We start from the raw sequence: 16,847 nt of genomic DNA, 5'->3' as shown, positions 1-16,847 counted from the left end.
GTAGGTAGTAAACTTTTTATGTTCTTTCATATTTGAGGCTGTGTCTTCACATTTTAATTTTACTTGACTATAAAATTCTAGATTAAAAATAATTTCACTTAAAACTTTGAAGATATTGATGCACTGTTTTGTAACATATACTACTGCCTATGAAAAGTCCTACATCAACCTTATTTTTGTTTCTTTTCTTGTTGAAAGTCTTTACAACATTCTCTTTATCCCTGGATTTGAAAAATTTCACTAGATATGTGTCTGTAGGTTTTCCTTTTCAGCACTAGTTGTCCCTTTCAATCTGAAGACTCAAGTTTTTTCTGCAATACAGGTTTCATTTTTTTCCTCTAATCACTGCTATGCTCTTTGCTCCTATTTTCATAATTCTCAATAAACACAAATTTTATCTCTTTAATGGTTTAATTTTGTTTTTATTTTCCATCTCTTTAAGTTATACTATATTCTAAGAGAAATTCTCAAGTTTATCTTCCATAGTACAAAATGATCCAGTCTTAGATTCAACACATATTCACTGAGTAACTAAAGGATTGGACACATACCAGGTACTAGTGATAAAGTAGTGAATATAACATAAAATGTACGTCTTCAGAAGCTTGCTTTTTAGACTTATGTTTTGCCCCATTCTGTTAAAGAACCCTCATACTACTTTTTAAAATTTTAACAATCATGTTTTTCATTCGTATGAGTTCTTTTCCTCTGATTGCTTCTTTTATGATAGGCTATTCTTTCTCTCAAGATATAATTTTTTTTTTAAATCTTAGGATAGTAATTAGAACTTTTGTAACATCTTTTGTTTTCTGTATGTGTCTCTTTTCCCTTGGATCAGTTTTTCTGTTTATCTTTTACATTATTTTGATTTCTCAAAAGTCTGACAATATTTGGTTTATTTTTCTAGACAAAGGATTAGGTTTATTACTATAGGCAGTTGGCACTAATTGTGTAGGTCTGTTTCTGCAAGAGACCACTACTATGAATAGGGGAGTTGATTGCAAAGCCAATCTAAATGGTCAAAATATCAAGAAAAATCCACCTTTTGGGTACATGAGTGGGAAGCAGGCATACAGGTTGAGGATTTTCACAATTGCTAAGATATAGAACATTTTCCTATCATGTGAACTTACTTTATTTCACTCACGAGAATTGCTTTTCCATACCTACCATCATTCTATTTCTAAACTCTGCTTTGCTTCTCCCTCCCACTCCACAAACCAGGCACGTCCTTGAATTAATTTAGGAAGCAGTTCCCAAGGTGTTATCCGAGGTTAAATGCCAATTCTTTATGTGGGAAGGTGAAAGGGCAGGAGCAGGAGTAGCCCAACTATTCAACAGGCAATCTAAGTAATCAATTATCATAATGTTCACATGTGTGGCTTTAAAACTTACTGCCTATCAGAATCAACTGGAGAGATTGTTAAACCATATATTGCTGGGCCTACCCCCAGAGTTTGTGATTCAGTAGGTCTGGAGTGGGTCTAAGAATTTGCATTTTTAACCCTTTGCACTCTAATGTCGAATGTGACTCGACACGGTTAGCAAAAATTACAGAGATTAAAATTACTCTTTGAATGTATCAATAATTTGAAATATAAAAAAATACAAATAAATTTGTATGAAAAGAAACTCCAGTTTTTTATTCTACTGCCATGCTTTGCAAAATCTGGGGTATTTAAAAAATTAAATCCCTAGCAGAATAAAGGAATCGAGAAAAAAAGCAAGTGAGTGCAAAGGGTTAACAATTTTCTGGTGATTCTGATGCTGTTGATCCAGGGACACTTTGAAAACTAGTGGTTCATACCACTACCCACATTCCTGCTATCTAACTGATTTTTTAAACCAGTGTTGAGACCATTTTAATAAATATGCAGTCCCCCAAAGTCCCACTGTTTTAGATCTTATCGCTCCTGCAAACTCCTGTAAAAATAACGATTCCATTGTACATAAATAATTGTTTTGCTCTGACTGCTGTTATTTTGTTTCAGTAATAAAAATCCCCAGGCATCTGGCCTGAGTGCTGACTCTAGCTTTATGCTACTCCTCACTATTCTATAAAAGGAATCACTTCTTCCTCAACTTCACAGAACTCTCCTCTATTCAAATCACATACTCTGCATTGCTCACAGGGAACATGATGCACTCATGACCTCAGCGAACCCACCCACAGGAAGCAAGAAGACTTTAGACTTTAAAAATTTGCATTTTTAAGTAATTTCAAACTTATGGAAAAAGAACAAAACACAAAACAATAGTTCAAAGGATCCTACCTTTTACCCAGGTTCATCAACTGCTAACATTTGGCTTTAGAATATTCTCTTCTCATTTATGTTTACTCTCTCTCTCATTGATATAATCATAGTATAATGATCAGAATCAGGAAATTAAACATTAAACAATAGTATTATCAATAGTACCTCAAACTTCACCAATGTTCACAATGATGTCTTTTACAGAAATTATTTTTTCCCCAGTGTAGGGCCACGCATTGATTGCATTTAAGGGGCATGGACTCCTTTATTTTTATTTTTTAAATAAAACAAAGAATCTTTATCATCCAAAATATGGTTAGGATCCTTTGTTGCATGCAGTGTGTGCCTCCTAGCATGTTACCAAGGACTCAACCTTTAGGTGACCTTTTTATAGGCACAAACTTCTTTATTAAAGAATTTTAGGTTTACAGAAAAACTGTACAGAGATTTTCCATATATCCCCTCCATACACACATTTCCACCTATTAATATTTTGCATTAGTGTGGTACATTTGTTATAATTGATGAATCAATATTGATACATTATTAGTAACTAAAGTCCATACATTAGGGCTCACACTTTGTGTTGTATAATTATGTGTTTTGACAAATGCATAATTTCATGTACCCACAATTACAGTATCATATAAAATAGTTTCCCTGCCCTAAAAATCCATTATGTTCCACTTATTCATCCCTCTTCTCCTCCTCTTCAGCCTCTATCAAGCACAGATCCTTTTACTGTCTGTACATAGTTTTCTGTTTCCAGAATATATAGTCAGAATCATTACAATACATAGCCTTTTAAGACTGGTTTCTTTCACTTAGCAATTATGTTTAAGGTTTCTCCTAATTGATTTTTGATCTTGAAATTACTTCAGTTCTCTGATGAGAACTGCTTCCAATACCACATCAGTTTTTCTCTTGGACCTTAAAAAGAATCAGTTTACTTCATTTTCTAAATAAATGCAAATCCAATTATTTTCTACTGTCTAGAAATTCCTGAATCTAGTCCACTGATGGTATGTTGTTTATATACTCAGGTGTGATCTATTTATTGTTTTAAAAATATACCTTTTTGTATAATTCTACTTTCAAACTATCAGCTGAAAAAAATAATATATTTTGCTTTCACTGAAAATTGTTTACAAGACAGTGCTTGGTAAAATTAAGTTAAAATTTGAACCTAGTTCTATTTATGTATCTGTGTATATATACCAGTCCCTCATTTAAAGGTTTACTTTCGAGGGAAGAAAATTGGTGGAGTAAAGGAAACCTCCTGGATTCCTGCTCCCAGAGAAAGAGGCATAAATCTCAGTCTCCTACACACGAGTGGATTGCTCCTCCGCAAGAACAGTGTTGTGAATCGGCAGAGAATCAGCGTAGAATCACACAAAACAGGAAGAAAAAAAGGTGAACGGGAGATAGGATGTCGAACTCTGGATAGTGGAAAACAAACAATAGAGAATAGGGTGTGGGACAGCTGCACCTGCCAGGCCAGCAAGTTAAGTGTGATTAGACCTACAGGAGATCTTCTTGATTCCCCACTGACCTCCACACCCACGCAGACAGGCACCTGCCTGAAGTTGGTGCAAGATCGTGGCAGGAGGTGTGGGGTTCTGTGGAGAGGAGACATTAGTGGGAAGCATCTTGAACTCCAGGGAGCTCTGTACCAGGACTGCAATAGGTGAAGGAGGGATCCGGTCTTAGCTACTGCTAGAGGTAGTTAGGAGACAGGTAACTTACCTCTGGCACTCAGTGGGTCCAGACCAACGAAGGTGATCACTAAAGTAGGAGTCTCTAACCTGGAAACCACTGCAGGCAAATAGGCCTGCTCAGGGTGGTTCAGTAAGACTGAGAGCTCCTGCTGGACAGGCATGAGACTATGGGAGGGTCAAAAAAAGAGACAATGGGATATATCCTGATGACCCAGGTCCCCAATCAGTCAACTGCCATGTAATGAACAGTCACTCCTAGTGCTAGCAGGTGAGTGGTCACCATTATTGGGATCCACACCCAGCCCCTGCAGTGTGATATGGTGTGTCGGCAGCTCCCTTACCCCAGCACGGGGACTCTTGTGACAAGCTCTGCCCTTATATGATCTATGATCAACTAGCCACGCCTATCTTGATGGATGAATTCTGAACAGTTCGCTAGTCGTGGGAGGCTAATGTCTGCAGGAATTATAAGCACTGGGGTGCCAGGCAGACTGGGGAACCACCCCCTCCCCATAGCCAGCATATTTTGTGCCAAAAGTGATAGGCTCCACCCCTGGAGGTTGGATAAGACAAGAAAAGCCACTTTCCCTCTGCGACTAGTGTGTATCCATGGGGCCTTGGCACAGATCAATAGCTGACAGCCCAGTGACTTTGCTCATCAGACTGGTTTAGGTCATCTAGTAGGATCATAATGCTGGGGCTGGATCTCCGCCCCCGGTCAGCTACCAACAGTGAGGTCCGTGGTCAGGGAACAAAAATCCCCGCAAGAGGCCACAATAAGCTCCCCAAGTAACTCCTCACATCAGGAGTAGCCTACCAATGGTGGTAGAACCCTGAACAACACAATAGTGGGCTCCTTCCAGCAGCAGATCAAGCAACCATAGAAGTGCACATAGCCAGCAGCTGGGATCTGCCTTGCTCCTGTAGCACCTACAGGAACAAAGGCTACACAGGGCCTGTAACTTCCCAAATGAAAACTGAAAGGGGGGAAACACTGAACCAGATGGGAAGAGCTCAAAGAAAGAACTCTGGAAGTGTGAAGAATCAAACGGAAAGCACTCCTCCAAAGAGGAACACCAACTCTCAAGCAATGGACATTAACCAAACTCAGAACACTAAAATGACAGAAGAATTTCAAACATGGATTGTAGGAAAACTCAATGATATGGAAGAAAAAATGGATAACCAACACAAACCACAAAAAAATTCAGGACTTGGAAGAAAAATTCACTAAAGAAATTGAAATATTAAAAAAAAAATCAAACCTAACTCCTAGAAATGAAGAATCTATTCAGGGAACTAAAAAGCACAGTGGAATGCATCAAGAACAGCAGATCAAACAAAAGAAAGAATCTCAGAGATTGAAGATAACACTTTCCAATTAAATAAGTTAGTCATAGAGATAGGGCAGAGAAATAAAAGAGCAAAGCTTACCAAAAATGTGACATTATGTGAAGAAACCTAACTTGAGATTGTTGGGAATTCCTGAAGGGGAAAAAGAAAAAATGCAGGGTTGGATAAGCTGTTTGAAGATATAATTGAGGAAGATTTCACAGGCCTTGCTAAAAAGCTATATATCCAAGTACAAGAAGCTCAAAGGACTCCTGGGAGATTCACTGCAAACAGGAAGACACCAGGACATGTACTCATCAAACTGTTCAAAATATCAACTAAACAGGCCCTTCTACAAGCTGGAAGGTGAAAGAAGCAAGTAACATACAAAGGAAAATCGAACTGAATAATGCCAGACTTCTCAACTGAACCCTTACAAGTATGGAGAGACTGGGGCTCCATTCTCATTCTTCTGAAACAGAATAATGCCCAGCCTAGAATCTTTTACCTTGAAAAACTAAGTTTTGTATATGAAGGAGAAATCAAGACATTCTCAGGTAACAAAGACTGAGGAGATTCACCAAGACAAGACCAGCCCTACAAGAAGTACTCAAAACAGTGTTACACATGGATCAGCACAATAAACACTCACGAATGTAAAACCACTCAAAAGCTAAAGATTAAAGACCAGATACCGCAATGGCTCAAGAGATAAAACCAAGCAACCAAGTTGAACCCAATGGGATGAACAGAAATTTTCCTCACCTATCAGTTCTCTCGATAAATGTGAATGGCTTAAACTCCCCACTCAAGACAGGGAGTGGGGAAAGGCTGGCCGAATGGACAAAACAATACAAGCCAAGTATCTGCTGTTTTCAGGAAACCTCACCTAACCTGCAAGGATGCATTTAGACTAAAGGTAAAGGGATGGAAATCAGTATTTCAAGTAAATGGAAGCCAGAGGAAGGCTGGCATGGCAGTTTTGATTTCAGATAACTTAGTTTTTAAACGAACAAAAGTAATGAAAGACAAAGAGTCACTATATATACAGTTAACCAAGAAGAGATAATTTTAAATACATGTACTCAAGTTAGGTGCACTCAGATTAATAAAGCAAACTATTTGATCTAAGCAAATTGATAAATAGCAACGGCATAATAGCTAGAGATTTCAACACCCTGCCGACAGCACAGGACAGATCCTCCAAACAGAAAATTAATAAAGAAATAGTGGACTTAAACAAAACTCTAGAAAAATTGGTCCTGACTGACATTTACAGGACATTCCATCTAAAATCCACTGAATATACATTCTTCTCATCAGCTCATTGGACATTCTTGAAGATTGACCATATCCTAGGACACAAAGCAAGTCTCAAAAAATTTAAAAAATAGAAATTATATTATGTATCTTCTACTTTTACTCCACTGTGAACTGAAAAATCAACCCTAACAAACTCATTATATACAAAAACATGAAAATTAAACAACCTTCTGCTGAACAATTACTTCATAAACGAGGAAATCAAGATGGAAATCAAAACATTCTTTGAACATAATGACAAAGGAGACACAAGTTATCAAAATCTGTGAGACACAGCTAAAGCAGTCCTGAGAGGAAAGTTTATTTCCATAAATGCCTATATCCAAAAGACAGAAAGATCACAAATAGACAACCTAATGAATTGATTCAAAGAGCTGAAAAGGAAGAACAGCAGATGTGGAATTAACAAGAACAAATCAGATCTAAATGAAATTGACAACAGGAAAACTATACAGAAGATTAACAAAACAAAAAGTTGGTTCTTTGAAAAAAACAAAACCAAAATTGACACGCGTTTGGCTAGACTAACAAAAAACAGAAAAGAGAAATCTCTAATAAGCTTCATCAGGAACAAAAAGGGAGATATTACAACTGATGCCATGCAGATACAAGATATAATCTATGAATACTACAAAAACCTTTATGCACACAAACTGAAATGTAGAAGAAATGGACAAATTTTTAGAAACAGCCTTTCTAGGCTCCACCAGGAAGAAATAGAATTCCTGAACAGACCAATATCAAGTGCCAAAATCGAAAGAGCAATAAAAAACCTTCCTAAAAACAAAAGTCCCAGACCAGATGGTTTCACATTGGAATTTTACCACACCTACAAAGAACTGGTGCCTATCCTGTAGAAATTATTCCACAACATTGAGAAGGATGGAATCATACCCAACTCATTTTATGAAGCCAACATCACTTTGATACCAAAACCAGGAAAAGGCACAACAAAGAAAGAAAACTACAGCCCAATATCCCTTATGAATATAGATGCAAAATTTCTCAAAATCCTAGCTAACTGAATCCAGGTGCTTATCAAGAAAATAATTCTTCACAACTAAGTGAGCTTCAGTCCAGAGATGGTTCAAAACATGCAAATCTATAAATGTAATTCACCATATAAACAGAAGCAAAAACAAAGACCATATGATCCTTTCAATAGATGCTAAAAAAGCATTTGACAAAATTCAACACCCTTTTATGATAAGAACACTTAACAAAAGTGGGAAAAACTGAAAGCATTCCCACTTAGTGGAAAACCTTGCCTAGTTCCAGTTCTATCTCCACTTTTATTTCAACATAGTACGGGAAGTCCTGGCTATAACAATCAGATGAGAGTAGAATTAAGGCATCTAAATGGGGGCAGAAGAGATCAAACTCTCACTCTTTGCTGATGATATGATGTTATATCTAGAATACCACAAGGATTCAACCAAGAGACTCCTGGAATTGATAAACGAATTTAGTAAAGTCTCAGGAAACAAAATCAATACACACAAATCGGAGGCATTCATATCAACAACAGTCAAATTGAGAACCAAATCAAAGACTCGATACCCTTCACAATAGCAACAAAAAAATAAAGTACCTAGGAATATATTTAAGGAGGTAAAAGACCTCTACAGGGAGAACTCTGAAACACTGAGGACGGAAATAAGAGAGGACGTAAACAGGTGGAACACCATACCATGCTGATGGGTCGGCAGAATCAACATTGTTAAAATGTCTATACTACCCAAAGTAATCTACAGATTCAATGCAATCCCTATTAAAATATCAACATCATTTATCACAGATATAAAAAAATAATTTTATGCTTCGTATGGAACCAGAGAAGACCCCATATAACAAAAGCAATTCTAGGCAATAAAAACAAAATCAGAGTTATTAATTTGCTAGATTTCAAATTATATTACAAGCCTGTAATAAATAAGCTTGGTACTAGCACAAGAACAGGGACATTGACCAGTGGAACAGAACTGAGAACCCAGATATAAAACCATCCTCACATAGCCATCTAATCTTTGACAAAGCAGACAAAAATGTACACTGGGAAAAAGAATCCTTATTCAATAAATGGTGCTGGGAAAACTGGATAGCCACATGTAGAAGATTGAAGCAGGATACACACCTCTCACAAAAATCAACTCATGATAACAGACTTAAACCTAAGGTGTGAAACTATTAGAATTCTAGAGGTAAACATTGGAAATACTCTTTTAGACATTAGCCTAGGCAAAGAATTTATGAAGACGACCCCAAAGGCAATCACAGTAACAACAAAAATAAATAGGACCTGATCAAATTAAAAAGCTTCTGCACAGCCAAAGAAACAATCTGCAGAATGTGAGAAAATTTTCGCATGCTATCCATCCAATAAGGGAGTGATTACTAGAATCCATTTAGAACTCAGGAAAATCAGCAAGAAAAAATCAACTCTATCAAAAAGTGGGCAAAGGACATGAACAGAATCTTTTCAAAAGAAGACAGAATAATGGCCAACAAACATGAAAAAATGCTCAACATCTCTAATCAGCAGGGAAATGCAAATCAAATCTGCAATGAAATATCACTTATCTCCAGTGAGAATGGCATTTATCAAAAAGTCGCAAAACAATAAAGGTTGGCACGGATGTGGAGAGACAGGAACACTCCTACATTGCTGGTTGGACTGCAAACTAGTAAAACCTCTTTGGAAAGCAATATGGAGATATAAGTAGATACAAAGATACAGTAGATACAAAGAGATACAAGTAGAACTACCATTTGGATCCAGCAATCCCATGACTGGGCATCTACCCAAAAGAACAAAAGACATTCTACAAAAATATCTGAACTCAAATGTTTATAGCAGCACAATTCACAACTGCAATGATGTGGAAACAACCCAAGTGCCCTTCAATACATGAGTGGATTAATAAAATGTGGTATATGTATACCATGGAATTCTATTCAGCCACAAAAAGCAATGGTGATCTAGCACCTCTTGTATTATCCTGGATAGAGCTGGAACCCATTCTACTAAGTGAAGTATCACAAGAATGGAAAAACAAATACCACATGTACTCACCATCAAAATAGTTTTAACTGATCAACTTAAGTGCACCTACAGTAATAACATTCATGGTGTGTCGTGCAGATGGGAGGGGGGACAAGGGGATGGGTGTATACAGACCTAATGAATACAGTGTGCACCATCTGAGGAATGGACACATTTGAAGCTCTGACTCAGGTGTGGTAAGGGCAATATATTTAACCTAAACACACTGTACCCCCATAATATGCTAAAAGAAAAAAAATAATTTTCCAAACCCACTAAATCCAGCATTCACATATTTTTCATTTATTCATTTCTTCTTTCCTTCATTTATTCGTAAATATGGGATCTAGCTACATTGCTCAGATATGTCACATGTTTACAGAGTAAAGAGGTCTTTTAGTCTTCTTTCTTCTTTACTATAAATTTCTTGGGCTTCGTTTCCTGTCTTAATTCCTTTCTACTTTGTAGTGAAAAACAAAAAACAAAACAAATAAAAAAAACCCCAAACCATTTATATATTAGCCAATGTTTTTTCTAGTTCTGGTTATCCATGACTCTCCTTCATTCAGGCAGAACAGATAATGTTTTACTGACTCAAGCAATGGATGACACAGCAGGATGTGTTTAACAAAGAAATTAAATTATTAAATTTTTTGTATTTGATTTTCAAAAGCCAAGGATTCTGAGCACAACTGATTGACTTGGAAGATCCTTTGTCTGCTTCTCCTTTCCCCATCCCCTTATGCTCAACGCATAGTAGGTGAAGATTCTGTTGGGCAATATACTGGTGGATCTCAGGGAAGGCACTGTGCAAGATACTCATCCCAGCTTAGAACTGGTGGGAGGATGATGAGCAAGATAGAGCATCCCATCAGGTTTTGAGTTTTGTCAGGGAAGGCCACTTTGCCCCACCTTCAGAATACAGTCAAAGAAGAAAGTAAGGTCTCACATTTTCTGACACTTGGGTGGTAAAGGAGCAGCAGTGGATGACACTGACTTGGTGCTGAGTGTACTAGAGGTCTTTTAGTCAGTAGACTGACAGTTTGGTAGGCACAGACAAAGCCAAATATTCATACCATCTGCCAAGATACTGGCACTTGGAAGGCACTAGAAACTTAAGACACAAACTTAGGGGGAAAGGAGAAAAGAAGGCCCTGTATTGATTATGATTTAGTTACCAGCTGCTGATAGAAAATATGCTCAAAATAAAAATTAATTCAACAAATATCTGTAATATCCATTATATGTAAATAATAAAAATTACATTTCCTAAATATATGACTTTGTGGGCTGACTTATTCTTAGAATCAATTTTTTCCTTTCTTTTCATTATATCATTTAGTCTCTTCACACAAACTTTAGGCATGCCTACTTTTCTCTAAATCTTATGCTATTACATTATTTATATGCCTGACACAAAATCCCCATTATGTCATGGAAAAAATTTAGATACTAAGGTTATCAGAAAATAGCAGTGATTAAGAAATAACATTTGGAAGTTGCTTTAAATATATACACATATACGTTACAGAATTATTTTAATTTCTTTTTCTTAAAGAAATGTAAATTTTTATAAATGTCATTGTTGTATCATAAGAATTTGTATTTCTAGTCTCAGAATGACTTCAAATTTGCATAAATACATATTCCAAATTTGACAGTCTTGGATTTCTAACATATGCTAGCTTACATACCAGTCATCAAAATATATATTTTAAGAAACAACTAGAAAAGTTTTTTTATATAGCCATCAAAGACTTTTGGTCTATATGTTGAACCAAGCTGATGTAGGAAGTCTCCCTCTAGTGCTAATTAGATAAAAATTCTAGTTAAAAGGTTTAAAACCCTAATATATAGTGGGGATATAGGTTGGGAGTTAAAACTCTAGGCTCTATGTATAGCAGCAAGCTAGGAAGGACTCTTTGGTCTCAGGAATATGGTACAGAAGCCAGCTACTCTGGAAAAATATAGAAAAAGAATCACCAGAAGGATACCAACACTCCAAACCTGCACTACTTGTGGGTGTGAAGCCAAACTACCACGTCCCAAGAAGCCTGGAAGAGAAACCAAGATGGCTGACATAGACAACACTTGTCGGACTGTCCCAGTGGGAAGGTAGGATATGGGACTGAGGAGAGGGGAGAAAAATCACAGCTCAGGTATGGATCGCAGACAGTGACAACAAAGACAGCTGGGAACCCTATGGAGAAAAACTGTGAAGCTGAGAAAGGAAGAAGATAAAGAGAAGATATTGTCGAGGATCAAACCCAGAGAGGCTTGGAGCCCAGTTCAAGGGTAAGGGGGGATTCCCCACCCCTCCTACATGCCTTTGGTCACCAGCAGGCCACTAAACTTATGGAAGGCTTTTGTATACTCCACAAGCCCAGGCGCAGTGGAAAGTAAGAAACTCCTGGGCCCCAGGAGTTGTGGCAGTACATGAGGGGCCTCCCCTCGCAGAGCACCACTAGAGGCCTGAGTGTTGACTTTCTTCCATCCAGACACTTGCTCCCCTGCACCTCCTCTAACTAATGCAGCAAAGATAGCAGTCTGAGCTCACGCTGACTGGGACCCATGGCCCCACTTGATGTATTACAACTGCGAGAGTGGTTTGAGCCCAGCAGTTCCCAAACAGCAGCTTTTCTCTGGCGGGGTGCACACTGGTGGCTCAGATAAATCTGGTCTTGGTGTCTGCTGGACATGAGAGGGGAGAAGGGGGATGCAGAGGAGAAGTCTAGGAGCTGGACTTCAGTAGCAAGGAAGCCCAGGTACTGAGGGACGGCGATCTGGGAGCATACCCACCCCCCACTGGAGAACTACCATATTGGACATGGGTATGGCATTTGGAGAGGAACAGCCTATCTCCTGGCTCCATGGCAATCAAATGCCTCACACTCAGGCCCACTGGCTGACTGGGTGCTGTGGTCCCTCCTCACACTCATTACAACAGAGAGAAAAGTATTATGCATCAAGAAGTTTGTGAGTGCTGAGTTCTCTCTGGAGGGCAGTGCTCCAGGCTGAGGTCCCCACAGAAGGGCCTATACCTCTTCCCTGGAGGACTTGTGGTGGGACGGGGGTGCACAATATGGGAACTTCCTGCCTGCCAGTGTTCTGTGGAGATATACACTAGTGGGTCAGACACACAGACTGGGGTGGGGGTGGGGGGTTGAGAGCTGGACTTGGATGATGAGGGAGCACACATCTGAGGGAGTGCACTGGGGGAGTCAAAGGAGTGGTAATTTGGGTGAGCACCCACCCCTCTCCACAGAAAAACTACACTACTGGATAAGGGTGGTATGATCCCAGCCCAGGTCTTAGCACTAAAGCCTTTAGGCTCCTCTCTAGAGAACAGCCATACCAGTTTGGAGAGCTTGTCCTGACCCTCCTACCAGCAGCTGTCCCTAAGGACCAGAAGACCAACTTCTGAGCCCTGCTGAGGTTTTGCAAAGCCTTTCAGGCTCAGGCAACCTAGCCACAAACTGCCTTGCTTCTCCCTCCGCCTCAGTGGTGGTAGAGATCAAGCAACAGCCTGGGAGCTACAGGGTCCCTCCTAAAGCTTGGGGCACTCAAGTACTTCACCTGGGGGACCAGAGCCTACAACTAGCACAAAAGAACATCTCGGCAGTTGGCTCTTTCACACAAATGTGACAGAACAACTCTACAACTCGTCATAGTATCTCTCTACTCTAGCAAACAGGCTGTGACAGATTCGTGCCCACACATATCACCCACAGTATCAGAGATTAAGCTGGGGGACCCAACACAACTCACACTGCTGGGAAGAGGTGAAGACAGCAGGACAGAGGCAAACTGAGAGGATCATCACATCTGTTTGAACACCCCCTAGGCAACTTGGGACCAGCTCTCTTCTCTGTGTCATGGACAAGGATTGATCTTTGGTGTACTGGGGACAGGTCAGCAAGCCAGTCCCAGGACTCGTAGGACTTGACCAAGAGGCCAGATAAGAAGGACTCAACAAAAGAACTCTGGAAATATGAAAAAATCAGAACAAAAGGACACCCCCAAAAGGAAACAATAACTCTTCACCAATGAATATGAACCAAACAAAAATATCAAAATGACAGATAAAGAATTCCAAGTTTGGATTATGAGGAAGCTCAATGAAATACAATACAAATAAACCACAAAAACAATACAGAACATGAATAAAAAATTTACTAGAGTTCAAATCAAAAAATAGTAAAGATGGTCATTATATAATAGTAAAGGGAAGATATTCAACAAGACATAACAATCCTAAATATGTATGCATCTAACACAGGTGTACCCAGATTCATAAATCAAATCCCATTATATCTAAATAAAGTAATAAACAGCATTGTAATAGCCAGGGACTTCAACACCCCACTGATAAACTGGAAAGATCCTCCAAGAAGAAAATAAAGAAACACTGGACTTAAGACTCTAGAGCAAATGGGCTTAACAGACTTTTACAGAACATTCTACCCCAAAACTACTATATTCATACATTCTCATCAGCACATGAAACGTTCTCTAAGACCGATCATATCTTATGCCATAAAACATGTCTCAACAAATACAAAAACCAGAAATTATGCCATGTATCTTATCATACCATAGTGGAATAAAAGTAGACATCAACTCCAACAAAAACACTCAGTTCCACACAAAGTCATGAAATTAAACAACCTACTGCTTAGCAATTATTGGGGTCAAGGAGGAAATTAAGGTGAAAATAAAAAGATTCTTTGAACCAGATGAAAAAGGGGAAACAAGTTATCAAAATATATGGGGTTCAGCAAAAGCAGTCCTAAGGGAAAAATTCATGGCCTTAAATGCCTACATTGAAAAGACAGATCACAAATCAAGAATCTAATGAATCACCTCAAGGAACTAGAAGAGAAAGTAGAAACCAAACCCAGTAGAAGAAAAAAAAAATAAGGTCACAGCAGAACTAAATGAAATAAAAAAATTTGGTTCTTGAAAAGATAAACTAAATGAATAGACCCCTCAGTAGAGATTAACCAGAAATAGAAAAGGAAGGAAGCAAAGCAGCTTAATCAGAAATGAAAAAGGAGATATTATGGCTGAAACCACAGAAATATAAAATATCTGTGAATACTATAAGACTATGTACAGAAACTCTAAAACATTGAGGAAATGGATGAATTTCTGGAAACTCACAAACTCCCTTCCCATTCCCTTCTTAAACATTTTTAAATGTCTTGAAAGAGGTGTAACTTTTCTTTATCTTTATGATACAAAATTCTATCTTCCTACCTTCTTGTTCGTTCTTCTGAGTCCCAGCATGTCCTTCTCTTCCTTAAACGTACCATCTCCTTTAGGATATGGATCTTGGCACATGTTGGTCTATTTTATCTGTAATGTTTGGCCCTCAGACCTCTTTACCTTGTTAACTCCTACTCAGTTATTAGATCTTGGCCAAAAAAGATACTTTCACTAGAAAGCCTTCCCTGACTCCTCAATCTAAAATAGGTCCTCCCACTTGTATGTTCTCACAGCAACATGTACTTTTCCTTCATAGCATTTATCATAGTTTGAATTTTACATATTTGTATGAGAGCTTGTTTCATGTGTGCCACTTCCACTAGACTTTAATCTCTACATTGCCTGTAATATAGTAGCCACTCAATATTTGTTAAATGAATATTACAATAATATGTGTTTAATAGTTATCCATGTTTGCAAATAATTTAGTTTTCAAATTCCTTATTTCTAGTCTGTTCTATTTTATATATTTTAAGTCTATCTGCATTCTAATTTTCTTTGTTAACTAGGAGAGAAGGGGAAGGGTTATAGCGAGGGAGTTGGGAACCATGCATAAATCTGGAGATGTTCCTGACAATGTGTGTGAAATTCTCCTTCATTTGTGTCATCGTGAAAAAACAAAAACTAAAAACACAAAAATCCCTTCATAATTGCTGCTCTAGATTGCCAACTAATAACTTATTTAAATAAAATTCAAGTTCTACGAAAAGTAAAAATAATGTTGAAACACAGTATGCCTCTTTCGGCTGGACAGCAACAGGTGACTGAGAGAAGTTATATATTTTATTCACTCCATTGTATCTGCTGTGTGGTGTTCCTAGTTATAATCATCCCTCCAGGAATAAGCAAGCTTTTTTGATAAGTAGCTATAACAGGCAGAAAGTAGAACAATAATTCAGTTCTCCAAATTAATGCTTCAAATTTAGGTGATATTATATTCTTTATACTGGTAGTTATACAAAAAAGAAAATTAGGCACATGCTTTATTCTAGTTTCATGGAGATCAATAAAAATTAAATTCACATATACAATATTTACTTTAGCCTTTCAAGCGTGATGCAGTATATAATATTCTAAAGTAAATTTAAATGTATTGCATTATCTGTGGAAATTTATGGCATCTTATATAGAACATTTTTCTGATTAAAAAGGTAATAAATGCAAGAAAAACACAAAGGAAATAAAACCCCAAATCACATTTTATTCTAATGACCAAGATAGCCATTGTTAATATTTTACATATCATTTGAGTTTTGGTTTTGGTGTGTGGTTTTTTTTTTTCAACAGTATCATCAGGCCCATATTTTCCCATTGTGAACATTTTGTAAATCTGTATTCTTTCCTATTCTTCATAATAGATGCAAAATAATCTAGATGGTTTTTAACCAGGATAATTTTGCTCCAAGGGGACATTTGGTGATATCTAGAAACACTGATTTTTGTTATGACAGGGTGACCACCAGGGATGTGAGAATACTATTGGCATTTAGTATATAGAGGCTAGCAATGCTAAACATCTTACAATGCACGGGCAGTCCTATAACAAAATTATTCAGTCCAAAATGTCAGTAGTGATAAGGTTGAGAATCCCTGTTTTATTATACAGTGCATTTTAAATGCTGCAATACATTGATAGTGAAATTAAACCTTCCACTGCATTGTCATTAATTTCTGAAGATATACTATTAAATCTCCACTATTAAATCTCTGTAATGTTTGGATGTATAAAGGATGCATAAAGTCCCTTTTAATATTCCTAAAATTCTTTGTGATTTATTACTATTGGGTAGATTTTGAAAAGCAAAGAAAAATCCTGACATTCAATCCCTAAGCATTCAGTTGTGAAAAATGTAATTCTTAACTCAGTATTGTACACTTTCATAATGCTGTGAACCTCTTCTTTCTAGA

General features: G+C 37.6%; 1 protein-coding gene across 1 annotated transcript in view; it reads right to left on the bottom strand.

Moving 5' to 3' along the window:
• Nucleotides 1-16,847, bottom strand: part of RNF180 (ring finger protein 180) — a 126,685-nt gene that overhangs the window by 60,674 nt on the left and 49,164 nt on the right. The window lies entirely within an intron of this gene.

The sequence above is a fragment of the Microcebus murinus genome, chromosome 11, assembly GCF_040939455.1.
Source record: "Microcebus murinus isolate Inina chromosome 11, M.murinus_Inina_mat1.0, whole genome shotgun sequence".
Taxonomy (NCBI): Eukaryota; Metazoa; Chordata; class Mammalia; order Primates; family Cheirogaleidae; genus Microcebus; species Microcebus murinus.
Note: the sequence above shows the minus strand (reverse complement) of the source record. Positions and strands in the feature narration are given on the sequence as shown.